The sequence below is a fragment of the Lissotriton vulgaris genome, chromosome 4_1, assembly GCF_964263255.1.
Source record: "Lissotriton vulgaris chromosome 4_1, aLisVul1.2, whole genome shotgun sequence".
In the NCBI taxonomy this organism is placed as follows: Eukaryota; Metazoa; Chordata; class Amphibia; order Caudata; family Salamandridae; genus Lissotriton; species Lissotriton vulgaris.
In genome coordinates this window covers 1,734,831,313-1,734,853,155 of record NC_141691.1, presented here as the reverse complement: position 1 = coordinate 1,734,853,155, position 21,843 = coordinate 1,734,831,313, and positions in this window count along the sequence as shown.

Here is a 21,843-nt window from a genome sequence, read left to right as displayed (position 1 = left end):
TGCATTTGCGTCCACCGTGAACATGTCTGTTATTAGGCCCTCCATGAATACAACGTTAATTCTGCACTGAGGCCTACGTTGCCAATGCATTTACATGGTACACGTTTAAACATCGAGAAGCACACGTTTTTGTGGCCCAGTCGAGCCAGGCCCTGAATTCCGGCTCCGAGCCTTTTCTGTCTCTGAAACTGCAGTTTAGGTATGCATCCCTGACCTCTCCCTCACTCCCTGCCCAGCCGAGAGGTGCCCGGCCTGCCTGCCTGCCAAGACAGTATTTTGCCTACAGTTATCTGTTCAGCCTCCGCAAAAACACATTCCAGTCTAGTGAAATAGGTAAACATTTTCCCGCCTGCAGAGCATAGGGCCTAGCCTTCCTGTCTCCATGCAAGTGATTTACTGAACCCGTTGCCATAGTAAGGCCCATGCTCCCCACGTAATGCACGAAGAAATATATGCACACACTAGCATTTAGTGATGTACAGCCTTTACTCGGGAAACCTTTACTTCAGACAATACATCCTCCAAACACAACACAAGATATCAGATATGCCAAAGGTACAGGTCGTTCTGACATCCCAGACTCCAGACTCCTCTACTAGTGCTAAAGTCAACCCCCAGCTCTCCCCAGTTACACGTCAATTTCACGTCATGATCAGTTACGCGCACATGCAGGGTAAAGGTTTCTGCTGACCCTGCAGACCTCCTCTATGCATCCACCCACCTGTGACACTCCTATGACTCATCAAGTGAATACCTTTGTGTACGCCTCTTTTACACGCCTTCTTTCACGCCCATGTGGTCTTATCTCTCTCTCTTTTCACTTGCTCCGCCTGGAGTGTTCCGCCTACTGTATTCATTGCAATTATGTGGTTTTACTATATATAATGTGTGATGTTAATAAAACGTTAGATATCCCTTCCTGAACCTTAGTGGTGATGGAACCCGATTCTCCCCTGGCTCGAGCCATTGAAATAAAGCCCTTTTGAACTCGGACACTACGGACTCTGCCTCTCATTTTATGAGCTATCCTTATTGATATTAATGTATAGAAAAATGTCCAGGTAAATTTTATTTACGATACCATGCTCTCCGACATACCTTGGCTGACATTGCTGATGCGTCAGTGGCACAAAGTGATGCAGCCATTACACCACCACACACACCTGACACAGAAGACATATCAGAGTAGTGAGATGTGGATGGCAATGACTGTGTGAGGAAGAAGATAGTAGTATCCATCTCCGCCATATGGCCTGTCCCTGCCTGGTTCAGCCCTCTGCATCCTGTCCTGGAAAAACACCTCCCACTGTCCCCCGGAACACTCTGCAATATTCACCCAGACCCGACATGCTCAATTCAATTGTCATTCCCAAAAGGACTCTGGTTGCCCCACCACTGGGCTACCATGTAATGTGGGCTTGTCATGGCCATGTACAGCTCCAGCTCCAGCCTGCACCAGAATGTGAATAAAACATTCTAAATCACACATGTCTATGTTCACTCAAGTATAAAAATATGGATGGATGTAGTACATTGATTGCACAAGAAGGTACACCCTGGTAAATGACACCAATGTGCATGTTTGATATTGAGCCACATGGCCAATTAGATGACTGTGAAGGTGTGAACTAGCTGTGGCCTCATTGCACATGAACAACAATCTCGCAACCCCCAACGTAGGCACACGTCCATGTATTGAATAGGGCTGTGTGTAGAAATGACAAAATTCGGTAGCAGCCAGAAGTGGTGTTCACCATCACATGTGACAACTGCATGTCTCTTCGCATACCTACTCACACACATCTGTGTGGACGCAGTCGGTTTTGATGTATTATATTACGCAACATGGCCAGTATTTGGACACTATAGTCACATTGCTGAAGACACATAAGTGCACAGTTCTGCCAGCAACTATCCCAAAAACAACGTCTGGCTCACAGAGGTGGAGCTATCAGAAGGGACCCACCCCCATTGTACAGGCGTCAGTCAATCCCTCCCTGTGTACGGACAATGCTTATTGAGGCACACGATTTGTCATTTTAATTAACACTCATCACAGTGGAACACTAGTGAAGTTGCGTAGACTTTATTGGAATGTGCGTGTCAGTACAGGCAATACAAGGGTCACAACACGCAGACAAATGCTAAAGACACTTACAGGCAGCATGGGAACATGTCGAGGTGCAAGACATGGGGAGGCAAAAATGAACACAAACCATTACGGATGGCAACGCGCTCAGCCCACATTCACTTGCTGGATGAGTCATGTGATGTTTGGCGTGTGCTCATTGCCCCGTGTCAGGGGACACGACTCACAGCCCACGGGATCGGCATTGTGCTGAACCACTGGACTGCTCTGACTGTCTGCTCTGCTGCATGTGAGCAGGTGAAAGTGTCCTACAAGGTCACATGTCATATTACATTGCCATGTGTGTACTCTCCCCCAGCAGTATGTCGGATATGGGAACGTTGCCAAACGATGCTGTGCAGCTTCGCCCATGGGACTGCATCACCTAGCACAGGTGTGTGTACACATGCGTAGTTCCACAAACATGCATTCTGAGTCCAAGCAAAGGCAAACATGTCTACTCTTGTGGTGGGATATGTGCTCATTCCTCTGACATGCAACAAGGTGTTGGGACCTGTGTTCTGTGTGACAATCAGATGTGGCTGCAGGAACATAGTTAGTCATCCATGAATGCGAGCGCAGCTTCATGAGCAAACTGTTCCAAGAGTACGTCGTTGTCGAGTTCTAGGAACACCAGGGAGATCCACTCTATTAACTGGCTCGGGCAGATGTGCTCCGTCCTCGCTGTTTCACCAATCTGCAACACAGACCAATGGGGTCACTGCACATGAGGAGTTGTGCAATCACCCAAGCACAACTGCCAGCACATACGCCAAAGATCAAGGCATCCCATACATGGGTATCCCGGTGGCACTCCTGTTGGTGGGCCAACAGGGGGCTCACTGTCAAGTCATAATCCAATTCAGCTACCATTGGCTGAGTAGGCAGACCTCCATGGGCCACTCGAATATGCATGTTCGACAGTGGAACCAGGGCTGGATGCAGGTGACGTAGGCAAGACGGAAACTCAGACGGAAAATGATTCGCAACACTGCCATTGGCACTGATCCCAACAGACGCAGCATTTATGCATGGTACAGTTCCACGTGACAGGGGTTGTGCATGTGCCCGGGATTGCCTGCCATTGCGTTTGTTGGTCTCTTGGCACCGGCAACCGTCAGACCCTTGGCAGTTCGGTGGACGATATGCTACTGCTCTGAGCAAAGAGTCGTGAGTGTGCAATGTTTTGACGTATGGGTTGTTTTTCACCAATGTGTCAAGGTAAAGGGAATCCCTTGCAGGTGTAGCTCGAGCAAGGACAAGTGTGTGTGTGATGTGGACACGTTGGTCTTTCATTAGCGCAGTTCGTGGTGTGGGAGCCGTCAGAGCCTGGTATGGTATCTCACGCAGAGTGTGCCAGCCGCATTCAGGACCAAGGTCGGATGTTCGGTTGTCCTTCCACCTTGTGTATTGAGACAAAGGAGCTTTCATACTAATTTTGGTCTGACTACTGCTTGCATTCCTTAACTATGATGTGACCCTCGTGCTGACTTTGATGGCGGGCCTTAGATTTGGGGTGCACCAATTGCGAAACACACGCAGCAGTTGCCATGTATGGATAGCCATGGGCCCGATTGGCCTTGCGCTCCTTGTTCAGTCTCCCTCTTTCTCTCTCTTTCTTTCCCTCCCTCTCTCTCCCTCTCTCTCTTTCTCCCTTTCTCTGTCCTTTGATTGAGGCCTGACACACCTTCTTATCTAGGATATTGTTTTGCAGGCTGTCACTCACAGATTGTCCAGGTATGCCCAGTCATGACTTTTCAAACTCTTGTTTGTAGAAAAATTTGATTGTGATATTTTTTGGGGACTTTCAATGGTGAATGAATGAGACAGATTTACTGTAATCACATGTATGATGATTGTTGTAATGGTGCGACATCAGGTGAATGCTATTTTTCATGATTTTGTGACGTTATAATAATAATCCACATTTGTAAAGCGCACAATCACCCGTAAGGAATTCTAGGCGCTGGGGGCCGTCGGGAAGATTAAGCAAGCTATTGCCCAGAGTCACATGGTGCTGGGCTAATCTGCAGCCGGTGCCAGGGATCGAACCGTGATCCCCAGATTCCGGAGTCAGTCGCCCTAGCCGCGGCATTGATGTGCATTATCTTGGTCGGGGGAGGTGGGGTGCCGTGGTAGGACCCAAGGGGGGAGTATCCTGGGGGTGGCGGTGGGGGTTGTGGCCCGCTTGGGTGTCCGGCCTTCATGATCAGTGGCTCCATGGCATCTGTTGTCCTTCAGGTGTGGCTCTGGGCTGGGCTCTCTTTTTTGGTGCAGGCTTCGTCCGACTTTACACCAGGTAAGAGCAGGAGTTAGATTCCTGCTTCTAACGCACCTTATCGCGTGTTCTGTGATCTTATCGGCCATCTGGCTGGTCATTGAGAATGTTGTGACATGGTGTTGTCACGGCTTTTTGCACAGGAACGCCTACTCTGCATCTCATTAGCGATAGTTGCCGGTGTCATTTGTGGCGATGTTTTTTGCAGCTGCATCGCAACTTTGGCTGCAATTAAGTGCCGATAACTCGGCGATAGTTTATTGAGAATATGCCCCAATGTGTTTTCGTTTAGTGATGTGCTGTCTGTGCTCGCGGACCGCGCATGTTAACGAGGCAAGCAGAACCAGGCAGAATCTGGAAATGTGTTACACAAGAGCAAGCCATCTCTTATCGTCTTCTAAGATGTTAGGGGCCTGCTCATTGCAGTAGTGTGGAAACGCTGTAATAGTAGACTGGTGATATTGGGAGGAGAGCAGCATTTCAGCACCCGCTGCCTATCAGGAACAGCTGTGTATAAGAATAACGCAGCACAGTGTGAGGCTAATTGTTTTGGAAAATGTGTTACTGGAATCAGCAGTTCACCTCCCAGACGCCTATGCTTTATTCTTCGCATTCCTGAAAAGTTGTACTGTTATCCATCGACTGCTAAAGGTTTGCATATCTGGTAACATTTGCTGCTTACATGGACTGGAATTTAGCAATTATTTCACAAAATGCTGTAAAGTAGAAATGAAGGGTGAAAAGAGTAGCCACGTTAAAAGATCTGTAGCTGGATGCAAGGGAGTAGCCAGAAAATAAAAATACCCACCACTTCGAAGCTCTTATGACACCAACCAAATGAAACAAGTTATCATGACCCTCTCAAGAAGAGCTCTCTTGTGTCTTCCATTCAAGCATAGATTCAGTCATCCTTTCATCCTTCTATCCACTTGCTGATATCCAAAATGTCACCTTTAAATTCTGTCATCCATTCATTCTTTCATCCATCACTCAGTGTTTCACTATTCCGTCCATCCATCCATATCCAAACCTATACTTCCATCACCAAATCAATATATCTATCTATCTATCTATCTATCTATCTATCTATCTATCTATCTATCTATCTATCTATCTATCTATCTATCTATCTGTATATCTATCTATCTATCTATCTATCTATCTTTTCACTCATCCATCGCTCATCCACCCTTTCACACCTCCATCCATCCATCCATCTATCTGTCTGTCTGTCTATCTTTTCACTCAACCATCGCTCATCCACCCTTTCACTCATCCATCCCCCCTTTCACTCTATCCATCCATCCATCCATCCAACCTTTGACTACAACCATCCATCCAGCCTTTCACTAAGACATCCATCTTTTTACTCATCCATCCACCCATCCACACATCTACACACACTTTCACTCATCCATCCATCCATTCACCACCACTTCCACTCATCCATTCATTCTTTCACTCATCCATCCTTGCTCTCATCAATGCATCCTTTCACTCATCCATCTATCTATTCTTTCACTCCATCACCTAATCTTTCATTCCTTCTATCTGCCTCACTTTCACTCATCCCAACAATCTATTCCTTCACCCAGCCATCCATCCATCCTTTCACTTACTCATCCATCCTTTCTCTCAACATCCATCCAGTCCCCCTTTCACTCATCCATCTATCCACCCTTTCACTCATCTATCCAGCTACCCTTTCATTCATCCATCCACTCACCCTTTTACTCATCCATCCATTCTTTCCCTCATCCCTCCATCTAACCTCCCTTCAACGCATCCATTCATTCTTTTACTGATCAATACATACATCCATCATTTAACTCTTCCATCCTTTCCCTCACAGATCCATCCATCCACCCTTTCACTCACAGATCCATTCATCCACCTTTTCACTCACACATCCATCCATTCTTTCACTCACTCACTCACCTGTGTCTGCCACGTTGCGTACAAAAGAGGCCCATTAATAACTCCACCCCACTGTTGCTACTAAAGTTGGGGGTTCACAATGTCCCAGCATCCATCCTTTCACTCTTCCATCCATTCGCCCTTTCACTAAATCTGCCCATCCTTTCACTCCGCCATCTATCCACCCTTTACAGCCATCCATACTTTTGCTAACTCATCCATTTATCCTTTCCCTCGTCTTCCTTGCAACTTTTCACTCATCCATCCACCCTTTCATCCTTCCATCCACACTCCCTTTCACTCATAGAGCCATTATTTCACTCATCCGTCCTTTCACCCATTTTTCCATCAATCTACCCACCCACCCTTTCACTCACCCGTCCATCATTTCACTCATACACCCATCCATCCATCCTGTCACTCACTCAGACACCCACCCGTTCATGTTGTTTAGGAGCCTTTATCTAATGAGTTGCAGACAGAAGAGGCCTATTAAGAACTCCACCGCGCTGTAGCTCCTAAAGAGGGGGGGGGGGGGTTCACGACACCCCTGGCTGGACACTACCACCTCTTCTGCATCAGAGAATTTAAACACGAGTGTAGACCCAAATATAAAGACAGGACTTCTGAGTTAACCCCTTGTTTTTTTTTTTTTTGCTATGATCTAGGAAATTCCCAAAATAGTTTCTTCTCCTTTCCTTTGTGATTCCTATTATGGAGCACTGTGTGTTGATGTAATGCACGTACTTATTTATGACCATTTAAGGTGAGTCAGAGGTGACATGTTATGTTATGCAATGTGTATTTGTATAGGATACAATTCACTCAGGAGGGTATCCTGGCACTGAAGCAGGTGCAGTATAGGCCGAGCTAGGGTCTACGCTAGGAGAAGAGCCAGGTCTTCAGTTTGCGGCAGACTTCAAGAACTGAGGAGGAGGCTCTTATGTTTTGAAGTTGCACTTGTAAAAAACCTAATATTGTCGGACACTGTGAAGGCCTCATCATTACTGATGTCATCAGATCCTGGATCCGCCTATTAATCCATTTGCCCTGAGTATTCGCGCACTCATCCTGATTACCTTCACTTTCCAGCTTAAAAAGGATTAATTCAGAGATTGGCATTGTGCATCTTTGCCAAAGCGTAGACATCCCCTTACTGCAGGTACCTCTATTGGTAAGCATCATGTGGCTTCCTGAAGAAGGTGCTGTGCCCGGGTCTGCGGCCGAGCCTGGGCCTCCCCCTGGGAGGTCCCCACTGGGTCCATCAAGTCAGGGAAGGTGGCCTCTAGGCAGTCCCAATCCTCTGAGGGTTCTAGGAAGAATTCAGACTTATTATTCTTGGATCAACTTCAATTTGGAGGGAGAAAGGAGGGCATACTTCAAGCTCAGGCCTCTCATCTTGCACTTGACCCCCAGGAAGCAGGTCCAATTCTGCTGGACCATCCGGGTGAAGTCCAGAAAGAAAAATATACAATGATTATCTCTCAGAATACAAGAGGCCTGGCGTGCTGCCTGGAGGATAGGGTGACAGTCTTTAAAATGTAAGAGTTTGCAACAATGGGCCTTGGAGGAGCTTTGGGGGGGAGACAACGCGGGAGAACATAATGTGCCCTTTCGATGGAGAAGAATTGGATAAGGTGGAATTTGGAACCAGATCTTTGAACCACTTCTCCAGGTGGTATATGTTGTCTGAGCCCTCGTAGCCCTCTGATAGGCCGATGATCTCTATGTTACTGCACTGGGCGCGGCCCTCAACGTCCTCCATTCGTGCTTCCAGGAACTGAACCAGCTCCGTAAGGTCCCACATTTGATTCTGCAGATCAGACTCCTTTTTCCGGAAGTCATTTAGGGAGTGTTCTGCATGTGTGAGCTGCTCCATCAGTTATTGATGGTCCTGACAGAGTAGGTTAATGTACTCCACTACTTCTTCCACCTTTGCATCTAAGTGGGTCCGCAATGTCTCAATTGCCGCCAGGATAGCATTTAACTTGTCGGGCCCAGTGAGGTCCTGCGTGCCTCCGTAGTCGACATTAGGGATCCGTCAGAGGAAAAGTCACCATGGTCGACTTTGTGTAATCCATATCTCCAGGCAAAGACATAGAGACCCATTGCCTGGGCCCACTTGCCCTGCCTCTGTCGGGGGGGGGTGGCAGCATAAGCATCCTATCTGGATGGAAGAGATCATGAAGAACAGGTAGTGCTAATCCCTGGGGGCGCTTACCCCGCCATCTGCCAGCACAAACAAGCGGGGTAGCATGAGCAGCTTTTCAGTGGCACCAATCACGTGCCCAGGGAACAGCAAACAACCACTGAAAGGGAACCTGGTAGGCCCCAAGAACAGACAGCCTCTAGTCTGCTGCAGCGTCTCCTATGGCTACCCTCAGAGACGAGGCACAAGGAGCAGCGGTGCGCCCCACTGAAGGGACCACGATGGGGCCCTCCTTCGCACCTCCCCACCAGAAACAGCAAAGAGCTTTACGCACGAAGCTGAGGGTTAGATGGCCAAGGGTTGAAGTCCGCTCATCGTCTGGGATGCAAAGTCAGGCAGCAAGTAGTCCAGGCCTACCAGGCGGGCTCTGAAAATCTAGGAGCATGGCTCCAGCCACCCAGGCCTGCAGAGCAGAAACCTAGTTCCTGCACGCACCCCAGGCACAACACACAGTACCCGTTGTCAGGGGCCACACATCTCCCTGCCGGGGGCCCCCGAATTATGTGGCACGGTGGACCCCTTCGCTGACCTCCCGAAGGTGGTCTCGGCCTTCAATAGCATCAGTGGGAGAAGATGCGGTCCTGCCACAGCCAGCTCCAATGCCCCAATCCAGCAAGCCCATAAAGCCGGGAATGTGCCGCTCCACCAGCTGAGCTAAGTGTCCAGTGCCCCCACAGAATCCTCAGCAGGGTTCCCCCTAGGGCCGGGGTGTCAGTGCACCTTAGCAGATGGATGCAGATCTCAGGATTGGAGCCGAGAGCTCCATGGTCGGGCAGCTGCCATGTTGGATTGTCCAACCCATTCCCCCTATAAATGCAGAATACTGTTGATATTCAGAGCACTCTAATGCCCCTCACAGCTCCAAAGACAACCTCAAAATTAAATGTTCTGATCAAAAGCCCTTCTTATTGCTATCACTGCCCTTTAGAGTCCTACCACTGTCACTTTGAGTCACTCTTTTGCCATGCTCAGATTTGTTTTACTGGACTCAGAGTTTCCCTGTTGCCCCAGCTGAGTCCCAACACCATCTTCACTGCCCTTTGATCCCCTCTTTCAGGCATTCAGGCACCTTTTGCCCCAGCCTACGAAAACACCTGCTGCCCCTTAGAGAGTGTGTACCCTTCAGTTAGCACTCAAACTCACTCTGCTAACACCAACCCCTCCACAGGTCCCTACCTAACTTCAGCCCTTCATGGGCCCTTAGCTGTCGCTCAAACCCACTGTGCAAGGTCTCGAAAGCTTCCCACTGACCCTCCGTCGCCCTTCTGCAAACCCTCAGTAATGCCTCTGTTAGTCTTCCCATCATCCACCACTAAGGTTTGAAGCCTCACAACTAAAACTCATATCCACTCAGTTAGTCCTCCGAGTCTCTCATGTGGCCTTCAATCAAACCTCACACACTTTCTATTATCTGTCAGAGCCCCAAAATTAACTCTCAGGTTGAAACACAACCGGTCAGATATCCTTGATGGAAACAACTTTCTAAGATATATGAACTGCCCTCTACTGGCCCTCAGAGACCCACTGCTCTTAATGCCAGCCCTTAGGAACCTTCAACCTGCCCTTTCAGATACTCAGACCTCCTACATTGTCCATTTGATGCCCAACATTAGAGGCACTAAGCTAGCCTTTAAAACCTGTTAACCAGCCCACTGAATACTGCATATGAATCTCAGAGCCCCACGGGCAATCTTCAGGGACTCTCATGTAAACATTAGAAACCATTAACTAGTCACCTGCAGGGCCGGACTGGAAACACCAACCAGCACTGGCAGGTTGCATCTCTACCGGCCTTGGGAACGGGAGGAGGTTGTTAGCTGCTAAGCACTGCTCCTGCTTTTCTAACAGAGCGACGATTTTGCAGCACTGCTGAAAAACCGGCACCCTGTAAGAAGAGAGGCCCACTCCGGCCCACCGGGGAAATGCCCGGTGCCCACTAAGGCCAGTCCGGCCCTGGTCACCTGAGACTTTCAAATCACATACCACTGACTTGCAGCATTTGCATGTGAATAGATTATCTAGTCTGTTAGTTCTTTGCATTTCGTAATTATAGTCCTGCTTTTAATCCTGGTCACAAGCAGGCCCGGACTGGCCGTTGCGGGCACCGGGCAATTCCCCGGTGGGCCGCACGGGTGGGGGCCGGTTTGGGGCCCCTGGGGGCCGTTTTTGTTACAGGGCCGTTTTTGCAGCATAGCTGCAAAAACGGCCCTGTAACAAAAAAACGGCCGAAAACCGGCCCTGGCAAAGAGCGCGGCCGGCCCCCTCTCCCACCGGGTGGAGGGGAGGGGGGGCCGGCCGAGCACTTTGCCAGGGCCGGTTTTGATTCCCAGTCCGGCCCTGGTCACAAGACCAGAATTCAAAGAAAAACCTGGACTTAATTTGCTACTCCTAAAAGAATCAGGAAGTTTGGGAGCTCTGCAATTGCTGATTTTCCAAGAGTTGGTCGTTGTTTCTTTCTAAGCTAAGCCTCAATCGTTGTCCGCATAACAGCAGTGAAATGCCATAAACTCCATTTTATAGGACGTGCAAACTTTAACCCTAAGTGGCGATCCCTGATTAGTAAATTGTCTCCTACTTCTATGTTTGGCAGAAGGGTCCATCTTCTTCAACTCCCTCGGTCATTGCTGTTATCCTGTCATTTTTTACATCAATTAATGTCCGGGGCAGGTGCATACTGTGTTGCAATGCGTTGTGTTCTGATTCATCCTCAGCAAGTTGTGGAGGGACCATTTCGTCTTCATTCTTCTCCACTTCAATTCTTAGAGATTTGTTTAGGGTTTGCATGAACCGCTTCACTTTTCCATTGCACATACAATAATTAAGTGACTCTCCTTCAAAAGACCATGCTTGTTGGAGCTTGAACCTCTCAGGATTTAGTTGGGGATCAAAGTGTGCATTGAGATTGGTTATGGCAGCATTGTAGTCATGTTCTCTTTGTATGTTGGGCAGATCTTCGAAGCTGCCCACGACAAATGTGCTGAGGGGCACTTGCCGTTTGGGCTGCTGGTATGCTTTTTGGTAGAACATCTCTTTCGTCAGGGTTACTGTTCTGAGTAGTTAGCTGCAATGTTTCTTGGCTGTCAAATAATGTGGTGGTTGGCCTTGACTTTCTGTGACTTTCCCTTTGTTTTTGTTGTGCTACATATATTTTTCGTTTTTCCTGTGATGCACCCATTGCTTCCTGCCTTTATTTTCAATTCAATTCAAATAAGTTTTTATTTCGACACATATATCATAAAAGACTATACAATTTATAAAAAAGTACACATATATAAAGGGAAAAACGATAGCAGTATCAAAAACACAGTATTCCTGCCAGGAGGACGAGTCATCAGGTTATTCCATACAATAATATAATATTAAAAAATATGCAAGATATAAAATCCTATTCAATAAATTAGATTTAAAAGATACGAGGTCAGTAATCAATTGGCATCACGGGAATAATAATTCATGAAATTTAATAAAACCCCTATTAGCCTTTATTTTCTTGTTTCTGTTTGTTTTTCTTGTGAGCTCTCTCTCCTTTTCTTTCTTTTATTTTATTCTTTCTTCTTATTTTCTCTCCGTGTGGGGAGCCAGTGTTCTAGCTGTTTTTTCCACAGCTCGTGGGCCTCCACTAGAGAGTGTTGGGCGTGTTTCAAAGCCCCTGGCACTCGAGTCCTGCATTTGTGTGAGCCAAGGTGGTGGGTGTGGGCCATGACCTCTAGTAGGCCTCTTCTTCTCTCACTGCCCCTAGGGGTGATTATGTGGGGAGAGCGCGCTCCCACGGGACCTGGTCACGCGATGCTTGGCAGCAGGGGGGGAGGGGGGTGAGGGGGGGGGTTCAGCATGTTGCTTGCTTGATGAGAGAGAGGTAGTGGGGCTGACTGATCTACAATAGTTGCCAGCTGATGAATTCTGTAGATGTGGTGCACGTCCTCATCGCCCTTGTTGCGGTTGGTGTAGGAAAGTCTGTGAGGATGTCAGTCAGCGAAGGCTGCACAGGCAATAACTATCGTGTATAATGCTTGTATCACCCATAAAGCCATTCATACTTCCACCCCTCGCTACCTAGCAAACAAACTCAAGATATCAGGTGGCTCCAGACCTTCATGAAATACTGAAAATGTGCTGCTTGAACCTCCATCCTTCACAGGGGAAAGGCTTATGGCAAATCTTTCTTAGGTAATATGACTAGAATTTGGAACCCGCTACCTCCAACCCTTCGCAACACCACCTCTTTCCGGATCATCAAAACGGACTTTAAAACTTTTCTCTTCCAAATGCATTTTTCTCAATAATCACTCCTTGCAAAGGTCCCCACCAGGCATATGCCCTCACATTTCATGGTGTGATCCTCACTGGCACTCTCAAGAGGTCTAACAACCTTTCTCCTTAACTCTGTATATATGTAATATGTGTATTTGTGTAACCTTAATCGCTTTAACTTCTCTAAATATTTTGGGGCAGATTAACAAGCCCCTTGCACCTCTATTGTGCCGCCGTTACGTCACTTTTGTGACGCAGCGGCAGCGAGATGCACCATGTTGTAGGTATTAACAACGTGAAGCATCTGGGAGATGCGTCACGTTGTAAAGCCCTGTCCCATAAGGAGGCGTACCGGCGCAGGGGGGGCGTAATTGCGCAGGAACGCCTCCTAAAAGTGGCTGAGTCACTTTTAGGCCAATGCTGCATCAAAACCCTGCGCCTGCTTGAAGCAGGCGTAACATTGTCCAGATAGGGCCCCCCAAAGCATTGCTGGAGCTGCGTCATGCTTGCGATGCAACTCCAGCAATGCGCCGCTTTTACGGTACAGATGCGTGACACATCTGTGCCGTTTTTGCCCCATGGTGCGCCGCATTGTAAATGCGGCACATCATGGGTGGCGGAGCTGCGGCGCACAATTACTGGCGCATCCCTGCTAATTTGCAGGGATGCGCCAGTAATTGTAAATCTGCCCCGTAATCAGTAAAGAATATGTAATTTGTAAATACGTAACTCTCACCATGAGTAGCCTTGGTAGCTATAGGTATTGTCGCCTACTACCCTGTTACTCTGAATTTCTCATGTAACATTCTTCGCTCTATTGCAAAGTGCTATCACACCTCTTGGTAATGTCTGTGCTGTATAAAAGTACATAAATAAATAATTCCTTAAATTAATAAATCCCAGCATTAATACCCTAGGGCTAAACCCCATGAGGCGGCTGCCCTGTTTTTCATACCCATTGTTGAGCCCGACCTCTGGGTGAGTGCAATGTACTCTAGCGCCTGGTAGTGGCCGGGTGGCTCTCTGTAACACTTCTGCTCGTCACTGGACTCGCTGCACTTGGACTGGCTGCTGTGCAAGACCTCTTAAAATGTCTCTGCTTCTGCTTGAAAAGTAATCTGCTCATTCTTCAGAGTATGCACGGCTTGCATAGTACACCGCAGCTCCTTTGAAGCTCATGGACCTACTTCCTGGGGGTCAGTTGCAATTTCGACTGCTTGCAAGTCCTTTTGCTGTCACCTTTGCATAGGTGTTCCTCTAACGTGAGCTGCAATCTCATATATGACGCACCCGTCAGTCCTTAAATGAGCGTGTAGGTGTGCAATGGGCACTTCCTGTGTACAAATGTTTGATTATTACAAAAAAGGTATGAAAAGAAACGCAACCATTGAGATTTCTTTGCTTGAATAAAACGGACTGCTCTCTAACTGCATATTTCCAACATCAACAACCCTTCAAAGTTGAGTTTTTCTTTTACTTCAGCCAGGCTAATTTAAAAAGCAGTTGCTGTATGTTGTGCGGAATTAGGGAGGATACGATTTGTTTTGCAGAGGGAGGAAGTGCCTCTGCCAATGCCTGTAAATTCCATATCTTATTTGAAGAACATTAATGGGGGGTCAAGGAGGGCCAGTGACTCGTGCTTCCTTCCTTTGATGAGTTCAGCGCCAATAACTCCCCATGGTTGAGCAATAATAATCGACAGAGGGGGGTTTCCTGTCTGCTAATAGCCGGCTCTGAGAGCTTGCCTTGAGCCCCGAGCCCAGCTTGTGATTAATAGGAAGGAAATGCCCTGTCCGGAGGTCATTACACGGCAGGTGGCCGCTCTTGCTTTTAATAACAGTAAATATAGCAGAAATCTATATTTTTCAATGCGTTTTGTTTGCAAGAGCAAGCATATTCTGTTAATGAAAGCGTGCTTTGATAAAGTGCATTGCTCTGCCATTAGCAGGGCAGCATAATGGGGGTGGAAGATGCTGAACAGATCTCTAAGGCAGGCTTTTACTACTCGCGCATGACTCCCTGTGGCTCTGGGAAGGGATGGTGTCTCAAGATATTGGCAGAAACATGAATCACTTTTTAGTTACAGGTACATGATTCAAGTTTAGTCTCCCGAAACTGGTCGTAGGAAACTGACTAATGGCGGAGAACTGATAGGTATATAAAAGTGTGAAAATAAATAAAGAGGTTCTTGTATAATACAGGAGCACGTTTAGGAGAAAACTCTCGGAGTCTTTGAGCCTCAGGCGAGCACGGCGTTGCTGTCATCTCAGCTCAGACAAGTCTGCTAATTCATAGTTTCATATGTTGGTAACGTTTTGATGGAGTATCCCATTAAAGTCCTTAGGAGTTAATTTAGAGATTTGTGAACAGGGTATTCCGTTGCTGCGGTTTGGGGAGGTAAACAAAACGTTTTCTGACTGCTAGGCTTTTGGCTTTTGTAGTAGCATAAACATGGTGGGCCAGATGTACGACCGTTATTTGCGGTCGCTAAGGGAATTTTAGCCACTTTGCGACCTCAAAATATGCCAGCCCAATGTACTAACTTAATTTTGCGAGTAGCCAATCAATTAGCTTACTAACCCTATTTTGCGAGTCGCTAATCAATTAGCAACTTGCAAAATAGGGTTAGCGACTCGCTATTAGGAAGGGGCATGCCATGGGTGTCCCTTCCTAATAGCGAGTCCAAAACCTATGTATGAGTGTTTCACAGTTTACCAACCTTCTTAGGCGGATGGTAATGCACTCGCAAACGGGAAGGGGTCCCCAGGAGACCCCTTCCCCTTTGTGAATGGATGCACACTGCCCTTAAAAAATGAAACAAAAAAGTGTAGTGAAGTATGATTCAAGATCGACAGGAGACTTATGTAAGTTAACTTTGGTTTATTCCCCGGAGCGCCGGTACCACGTCTAAACTCTGTGCAGTTGGCGCCAGAATCAATTGCACGCCGCAACGTCCGTTACACCCCTTCCGGTTCCGGTCATGTTGAACACTAGACCGATACCACATATCTCCCCCCTTTATGCACAACGTAAAATTTCAAAACACAATTAGGAACAGTCTTACTTGTAGTCCATTTCAAAGTCTTTGAATTTGTAATTTGTAACTGGGTTTTGTATCGCGCCAACTCACCGACAGGTCTCAAAGCGCTTCTGACAAAGTACAGCAACAAAGACGAAGTGAAGGTAAAAAGATGTTAACTTGACTACGGAGATGTAAACGCATCTTTGAAAAGTAAAGTTTTCAAGGTTTTCCTAAAGCGGAGAAGGTTGGCTTCTCTACGGAGCGCCTCCGGTAGCTTGTTCCAGATGGTAGGGGCTTGGACTGAAAAAGCTCTGCCTCCTTTAGTTGCCAGTTTGAAACGTGGGCAGGATAGCAGGAGGGAATCGGAGGATCTCAAGGCGCGCGTAGGTTCGTAGATTTTTAGCCTATCTTTTATATAGGCTGGCGCCTGACCGTGGATAGCTTTATGGCAGATGCACATGCTCTTAAATTCGACTCTTTGTTTCATAGGGAGCCAGTGCAGCCTATAAAGTAAGGGAGAGGCGTGGGTCCGCCTAGGTACTCCAAATATCAGACGAGCTGCGTCATTTAAGATGACCTGTAGGCGATTGATGGAGTTTTTTGGGAGGCCTAGGTATAATGCGTTGCCGTAATCAATTCTAGACACAATCGTAGCTGAAACAATTGTTCGAAGCAGACTCCTTGAGAGTAAAGGGACAAGCTTGTGTAGTTGCCTGATCAGGTTCGTACATGAGCCAACCACAGCGGACACTTGGTTAGTCATTGATAGTTCCTGGTCAATTTTCATCCCAAGGCTCTTTACACTAGAGCACGGTTTTGGGGTAGGTCCAAGTTCTTGTGGCCAGAACAAATCATTCCAGGGGGAGGTAGAAGTTGAAACTACAAGAACCTCTGTTTTAGCCGGATTGATTTTCAGTAGGTTGGATGACATCCAGTTCACTGTGAACCGTAATATGTCTTGGGCCGTGGACTGAGCCGATATAGTATTGTCGATACTCAGCAATAGCTGAGTATCATCGGCATAATTAAAAACTTTACAGCCCATGTTTGCCAGGGATTCTATCAATGGTTGTAAATATAAGTTGAATTAAAGTGGGGAAAGCGCGGACCCTTGCGGGACTCCACAAACTAAGGCACCCACTTCGGAGACCTGATCTGCTAGCTGGATCCTCTGCGTCCTCCCTGATAAGAAGGCTGTCAGCCACTGGAGAGCTTGTTCTCTTATCCCGGCCCTGGCTAGTCTGTCCAGGAGCAGTGCATGGCTGACAGTATCAAACGCCGCTGATAGGTCTAGTAATATCAGGGCGCTTGGCTTTTTACTATCAGCCATGCCTCTGAGCTCGTCCAATACTGACAGCATTACTAGTTCCGTGCTATGGTGGGCACGAAAGCCAGCTTGCCGCTCCTGGAGAAGATGATGGGATTCCAGGAGGGATGACAGGGATTTTAGTACATGTTGTTCTAGTACTTTTGATAAAAATGGCAACTGGGAAATTGGCCTGTAATTCTTCAGGCTAGTTGGATCTGCCCCAGGTTTTTTTATCAATGGTCTGACGCGGGCCTCTTTGAAGGATGTTGGTAATGATCCAGTAGCTAATGAGATGTTAAAGAGGTCTAAAATCTGGTCCTCTAGGATCGGGATTGCTAGTCTGAAAATATCAGGCGGGCAGGGGTCAGCAGGGGAACCTGACTTGGTGGATGCTACTAGATGTCTAAGGGAGGTAGCATCAATTTCAGGAAATCTAGTGACGATAGGGGTTGAGAAATGTGAAGGGGGCAGTGGCAAGGTGTGTATAGCCGGATTGTCCTTCTTGATATCTGACAGTATGGTCGCTACTTTTTCAAGGAAATATGCCTGAAAGGTGTCACAGTTAATCAATATGTCTGCCTTTTCCTCCTTCTTACTTAGCTCTTTCAGAATTTGAAAGGTCTCTTTTTTGATATTGGTGGCGTTGTTCACGCGTGTTTCATAATAATCCTTCTTGGCTGAAATGATGAGCTTTTTATACAATTGAAATGATGTTCTGTATAATTCCCTATCAGTATCACTTTTAGATTTCCTCCAGCATCTTTCGAGATAACGGAGCTTTCTTTTTTGGTCTCGTAGACTCTGGGTGATCCAAGGGGCTCCTTTTTCTGCACCCTTTACTTTTTGTGTTTTTTCAGGGGCTATCTCCTCAATAGATTGCATGAGGATAGTTATTATCCTGTCATAGTTTGAGTCTAAGTCGATACCATCTGATGAAGTTATGGATTTCTGTTTGTGTTTAGACAGAGCTTTGGTCAAGGTATCAGAGTTGACTTTTTTCCACTGGCGCACTTTTTTAGTTTTTAGTGGAAGTTTAGTCTGGAAGTTATATTGCGGTATGTCGTACAAGATTAGATGGTGGTCTGACCAAATGCAGGGTGTAATATTTGTAATGACCGCCTTTGGCATAGAAGACCAAATAAGATCAAGAATATGGCCTTTTGTGTGAGTTGGAGATTCCACAAGTTGTATCAATCCAAGTGCGGTCATAGAAGTCTGCAATTTCTGAGCTAATAGATCTGTGTCTCTTTTATCCCAGTGGATATTAAAATCACCAGTCACCAAGATGTGTTTGTAACGTGTGCATAGATCCGATATTATAGGGAAAAAGAGATCATTAAACATTGAAGTGCTTTGAGGTGGGCAATATATTGTTAAGATGATGAAACAGGAGTTATTCATGGTGACTTTTATACCTAATAGGTCCGCGGCATTTATGGTCTCAGTTAGAATTTTAGTTATCATGAACTGACTTTTAAAAATCGTTGCTACACCACCACCTCGGGTCCCCTCTGGTCGATTGTGCCAGACCATGTCGTACCCGCTAGGAAGGGCAGCTATGATATCCGGGGAGGAGGAGTCACTCAAACAAGTTTCGGTGAGTGTCAGGATATCAATGGTATCGTCCTGTAGGAGGGTAAATATTTCTAGATGGTGTTTCTGTAATGACCTGGTGTTGAGGGTGGCTAATTTTAGAGGGGGTGGCTGACTCGAGTTCACAGGGCAGGGGATACGGAGGATGTTATTTTTCTTGATGGTAGCACATGTGGTAGGAGACAAACAGTACCTATCGGACTTCAGTGCTAGGAGATCCGCTGAGGTATAGCAGGTACGGGTGCCAGAGTCCCTAAGCCCAGTCGTGCGCGGATGGGCGCACACGGGCAGGACTCTGGCATGACTCCGGCGCACGTCCGGCGCGTCCGCTGATCGCGTCCGCTGCGCGGAGCCATCACTGTCTGTTTCATAGCGCTGTTGATGGTCTCACCAACCCAGCCCGACCCAAGATGGCCGCCAAAAACCGGCGCCCAGCCCTTGGCGTCAATACTCAGCCGAGAGCGGGACCGGAGCTGCAGGGAGGGGGTGAAAGTGATTTCTAAGGCGCTGCTAAGCGCTGGGGGGTCTCAGCACACCGCTTTGGCTCAGGTGTGGAAATTACGAGTAGCGAGTGTCCAACAAGTAAAATCACAATTTAAAAATCAGAAAAGACAAGAGACCTCCCGGCTTCCGCCTCAGGAGGGGAAAAGTGCGTGCAGTGTCAATGTTACCTGCTTCCTACTACTGGCGCCTTTTATAGCGCTGTCGATGGCCTCACCAACCCAGCCCGACCCAAGATGACCGCCAAAAACCATCTCCGGAGTTCTTATGGTTCTTCCAGCTCCTAGTTTTTACCGCTCCTTCTCTTCTCCTTTCACTTTGTTCGTCCTGCTCCAGTTCACCTGTCTCTGTTCCTTCCCCGGTGCCTCCCGCCATATCCTTCATCGATCTGAACTTGCTTCCGACCCTTGTACCACTGGTTCCTCTGACTTCCTCATCCTCCCTCGTGACTCTATCATCCACTTGCTGCATGCTTCCTTCTACCTGCTCTGTTCTCCATCCATCACATTCTTCCTTGCCTCCTACAACATCCTCAATCCCTTCATCAGCCTCCGCTTCCCTCTACAAAGCCTTGCTGCACTTGGCCATTCTGTCTTGCGACCACACCTTTCCGTCACTGAGTAGCGCCAATCTGGTATATGGTTCCAACACTTGGAGGGGCGGCGTTAATTTGCTCTCTCTTTTTCTCTTCAGGGTTGCCACTTTTACTCTGACCAATCTCCCTTCTCTAACTCAACTCCTTGTACACCCCGTTTCCTGTTGAAGTGTTCGGTGTATGCCTTCTGTGCTCTTTCTAGATTTCTCCTGACCACTGCTGGTGACCACTTACTTTGCACGACCATCTTCCTCCATACTGTATTGTCTTTAGTAAACGGTTCTCTCCCTCTCAGTACTTTGAAGGGGCTGTACCCCGTGCTCCCTGGGATGATGCGGTACGCCCACAACATTTTAGGCACTTCCTTCTCCCAGTCCAATCCGTCATTTATGGCAGCCTGTATGGTGCCCATGATCACCCTGTTTAATCGTTCTACTTGCCCGTTGCCGGCTGGGTGATAAGCGGGTGTGTGCTTGACTTCGATCCCATTTCTGGCTACAAAGGCATCCCATTTTCCTGACGTGAACTGCGGCCCATTGTCACTTATGATGGTTTTGGGGATTCCCTCTTTGATGAACACATCCCTCAAGAAGGCTATCACCGTGATAGTGTCCACTGGTTCCTTTATGACTACTTCTGGCCACTTGGAGTACTTGTCAATTAATACTATGGCATACTTTTGAATGCCCTTGGCGTTCAGTACTGGTCCCATGATGCCCACTGATACCATCTCCCATGGTCCTTCGGGCACCGGAAACATTCCCAGTGGCGGTCTCATCAGGGTTTGGGACTTATCCGCCTTGGCACATGACTCACATTGTCGCACAAATCGTTCTACTTGTGTGTCGATTGCTGGCCACCAGTAGGCCTGACGAGCCAACGCTTTAGTCTTGGTGATTCCTCATGTAACAAGGTCATCAAGTGTTCTATGATCCCTTGGGGTGGGACCACCTTGTCTCCTCTGAGCAGAAACAGGGGATTTTCCCCTAGAGACAATTCGTCCCTCACTTCCCAATACCTTCTTAATGTCTCCTTCAAGTGTCTTTTCTCAGGCCATCCGTGGACCACGTACCCCTTTCTTGCCTGCAGGTCTCCCTCCGACTTATATGCCTCTTCCCATTCCTGAGCTCCAATCACTTTCTCCATGTCGTCTACTGTTGCCACCACGTAGTTGTCCCACTGGGAGGATTCTTGCTTGTCTGCGTCTTCTTTAGCTGCTGCTCGGCTTAGGAAGTCAGCTACCTTGTTCTGGGGACCCGGTATGTGTTCCACGTCGTACACAAAGTCCAGTAAGCGTTGTGCATTTTGGCTATTCTGGGCGTGGCGTGAGCATGTCCTTTGGATGTCAAAACCTTTACCAGGGGTTTATGGTCTGTTTTGACTAGAAACCTTGCACCCCACAGACCATTTGCATCGCCCCTGTGTCCTTCCGAGCAGCTTGGGCGCATCGCTTAGACATTTCCGCCTTCTTCACCAGGGCACAAACCTCTTTCAGGGGGGCTTCTCCATTCACCGACAGTTTTTCTTGCACATGCGTGCTGGACGTGTGGATTATGATCTGGTCTCTTATCAGATCGTCATATAGCGCGCCGAACTTACAGGTTAGCGCCAATTTCTGCAACGACGACACGTACTCATCGATTGTCTCTCCTCCCTCCTGTTTCCTCTTGAAAAAGTTGTGTCTGTCTATGGCTACGCACACTACCGGTCTGTAATGCGCATCGATGTCTTCCAGTGCGTGACTGAACACGTCGGCCGCGTCTCTTGCCTTCTTGACGATGGTGTTATATACCCTGAGACCTTCCGGGCCTAAATTATGTAGCAGGATCTTCCTACTTCTGGGGCCTGCAAACTCTGCTCCATTCTCTTCCTCCAACGCGTCCAGGTAGTTGAGAAAATATCGTTTCCAGTCTTCCCACGGCATCGTGGGTTCCCCTCTTTTCGGGAGGAACGGTACTAGCTGGGTTAAGGAGGAGGACTGTGTCGCCATTTTGTCGTTCCTCCTGGGTCTTGCGTGCGCTGGGACTGGCTTGCTCGGAG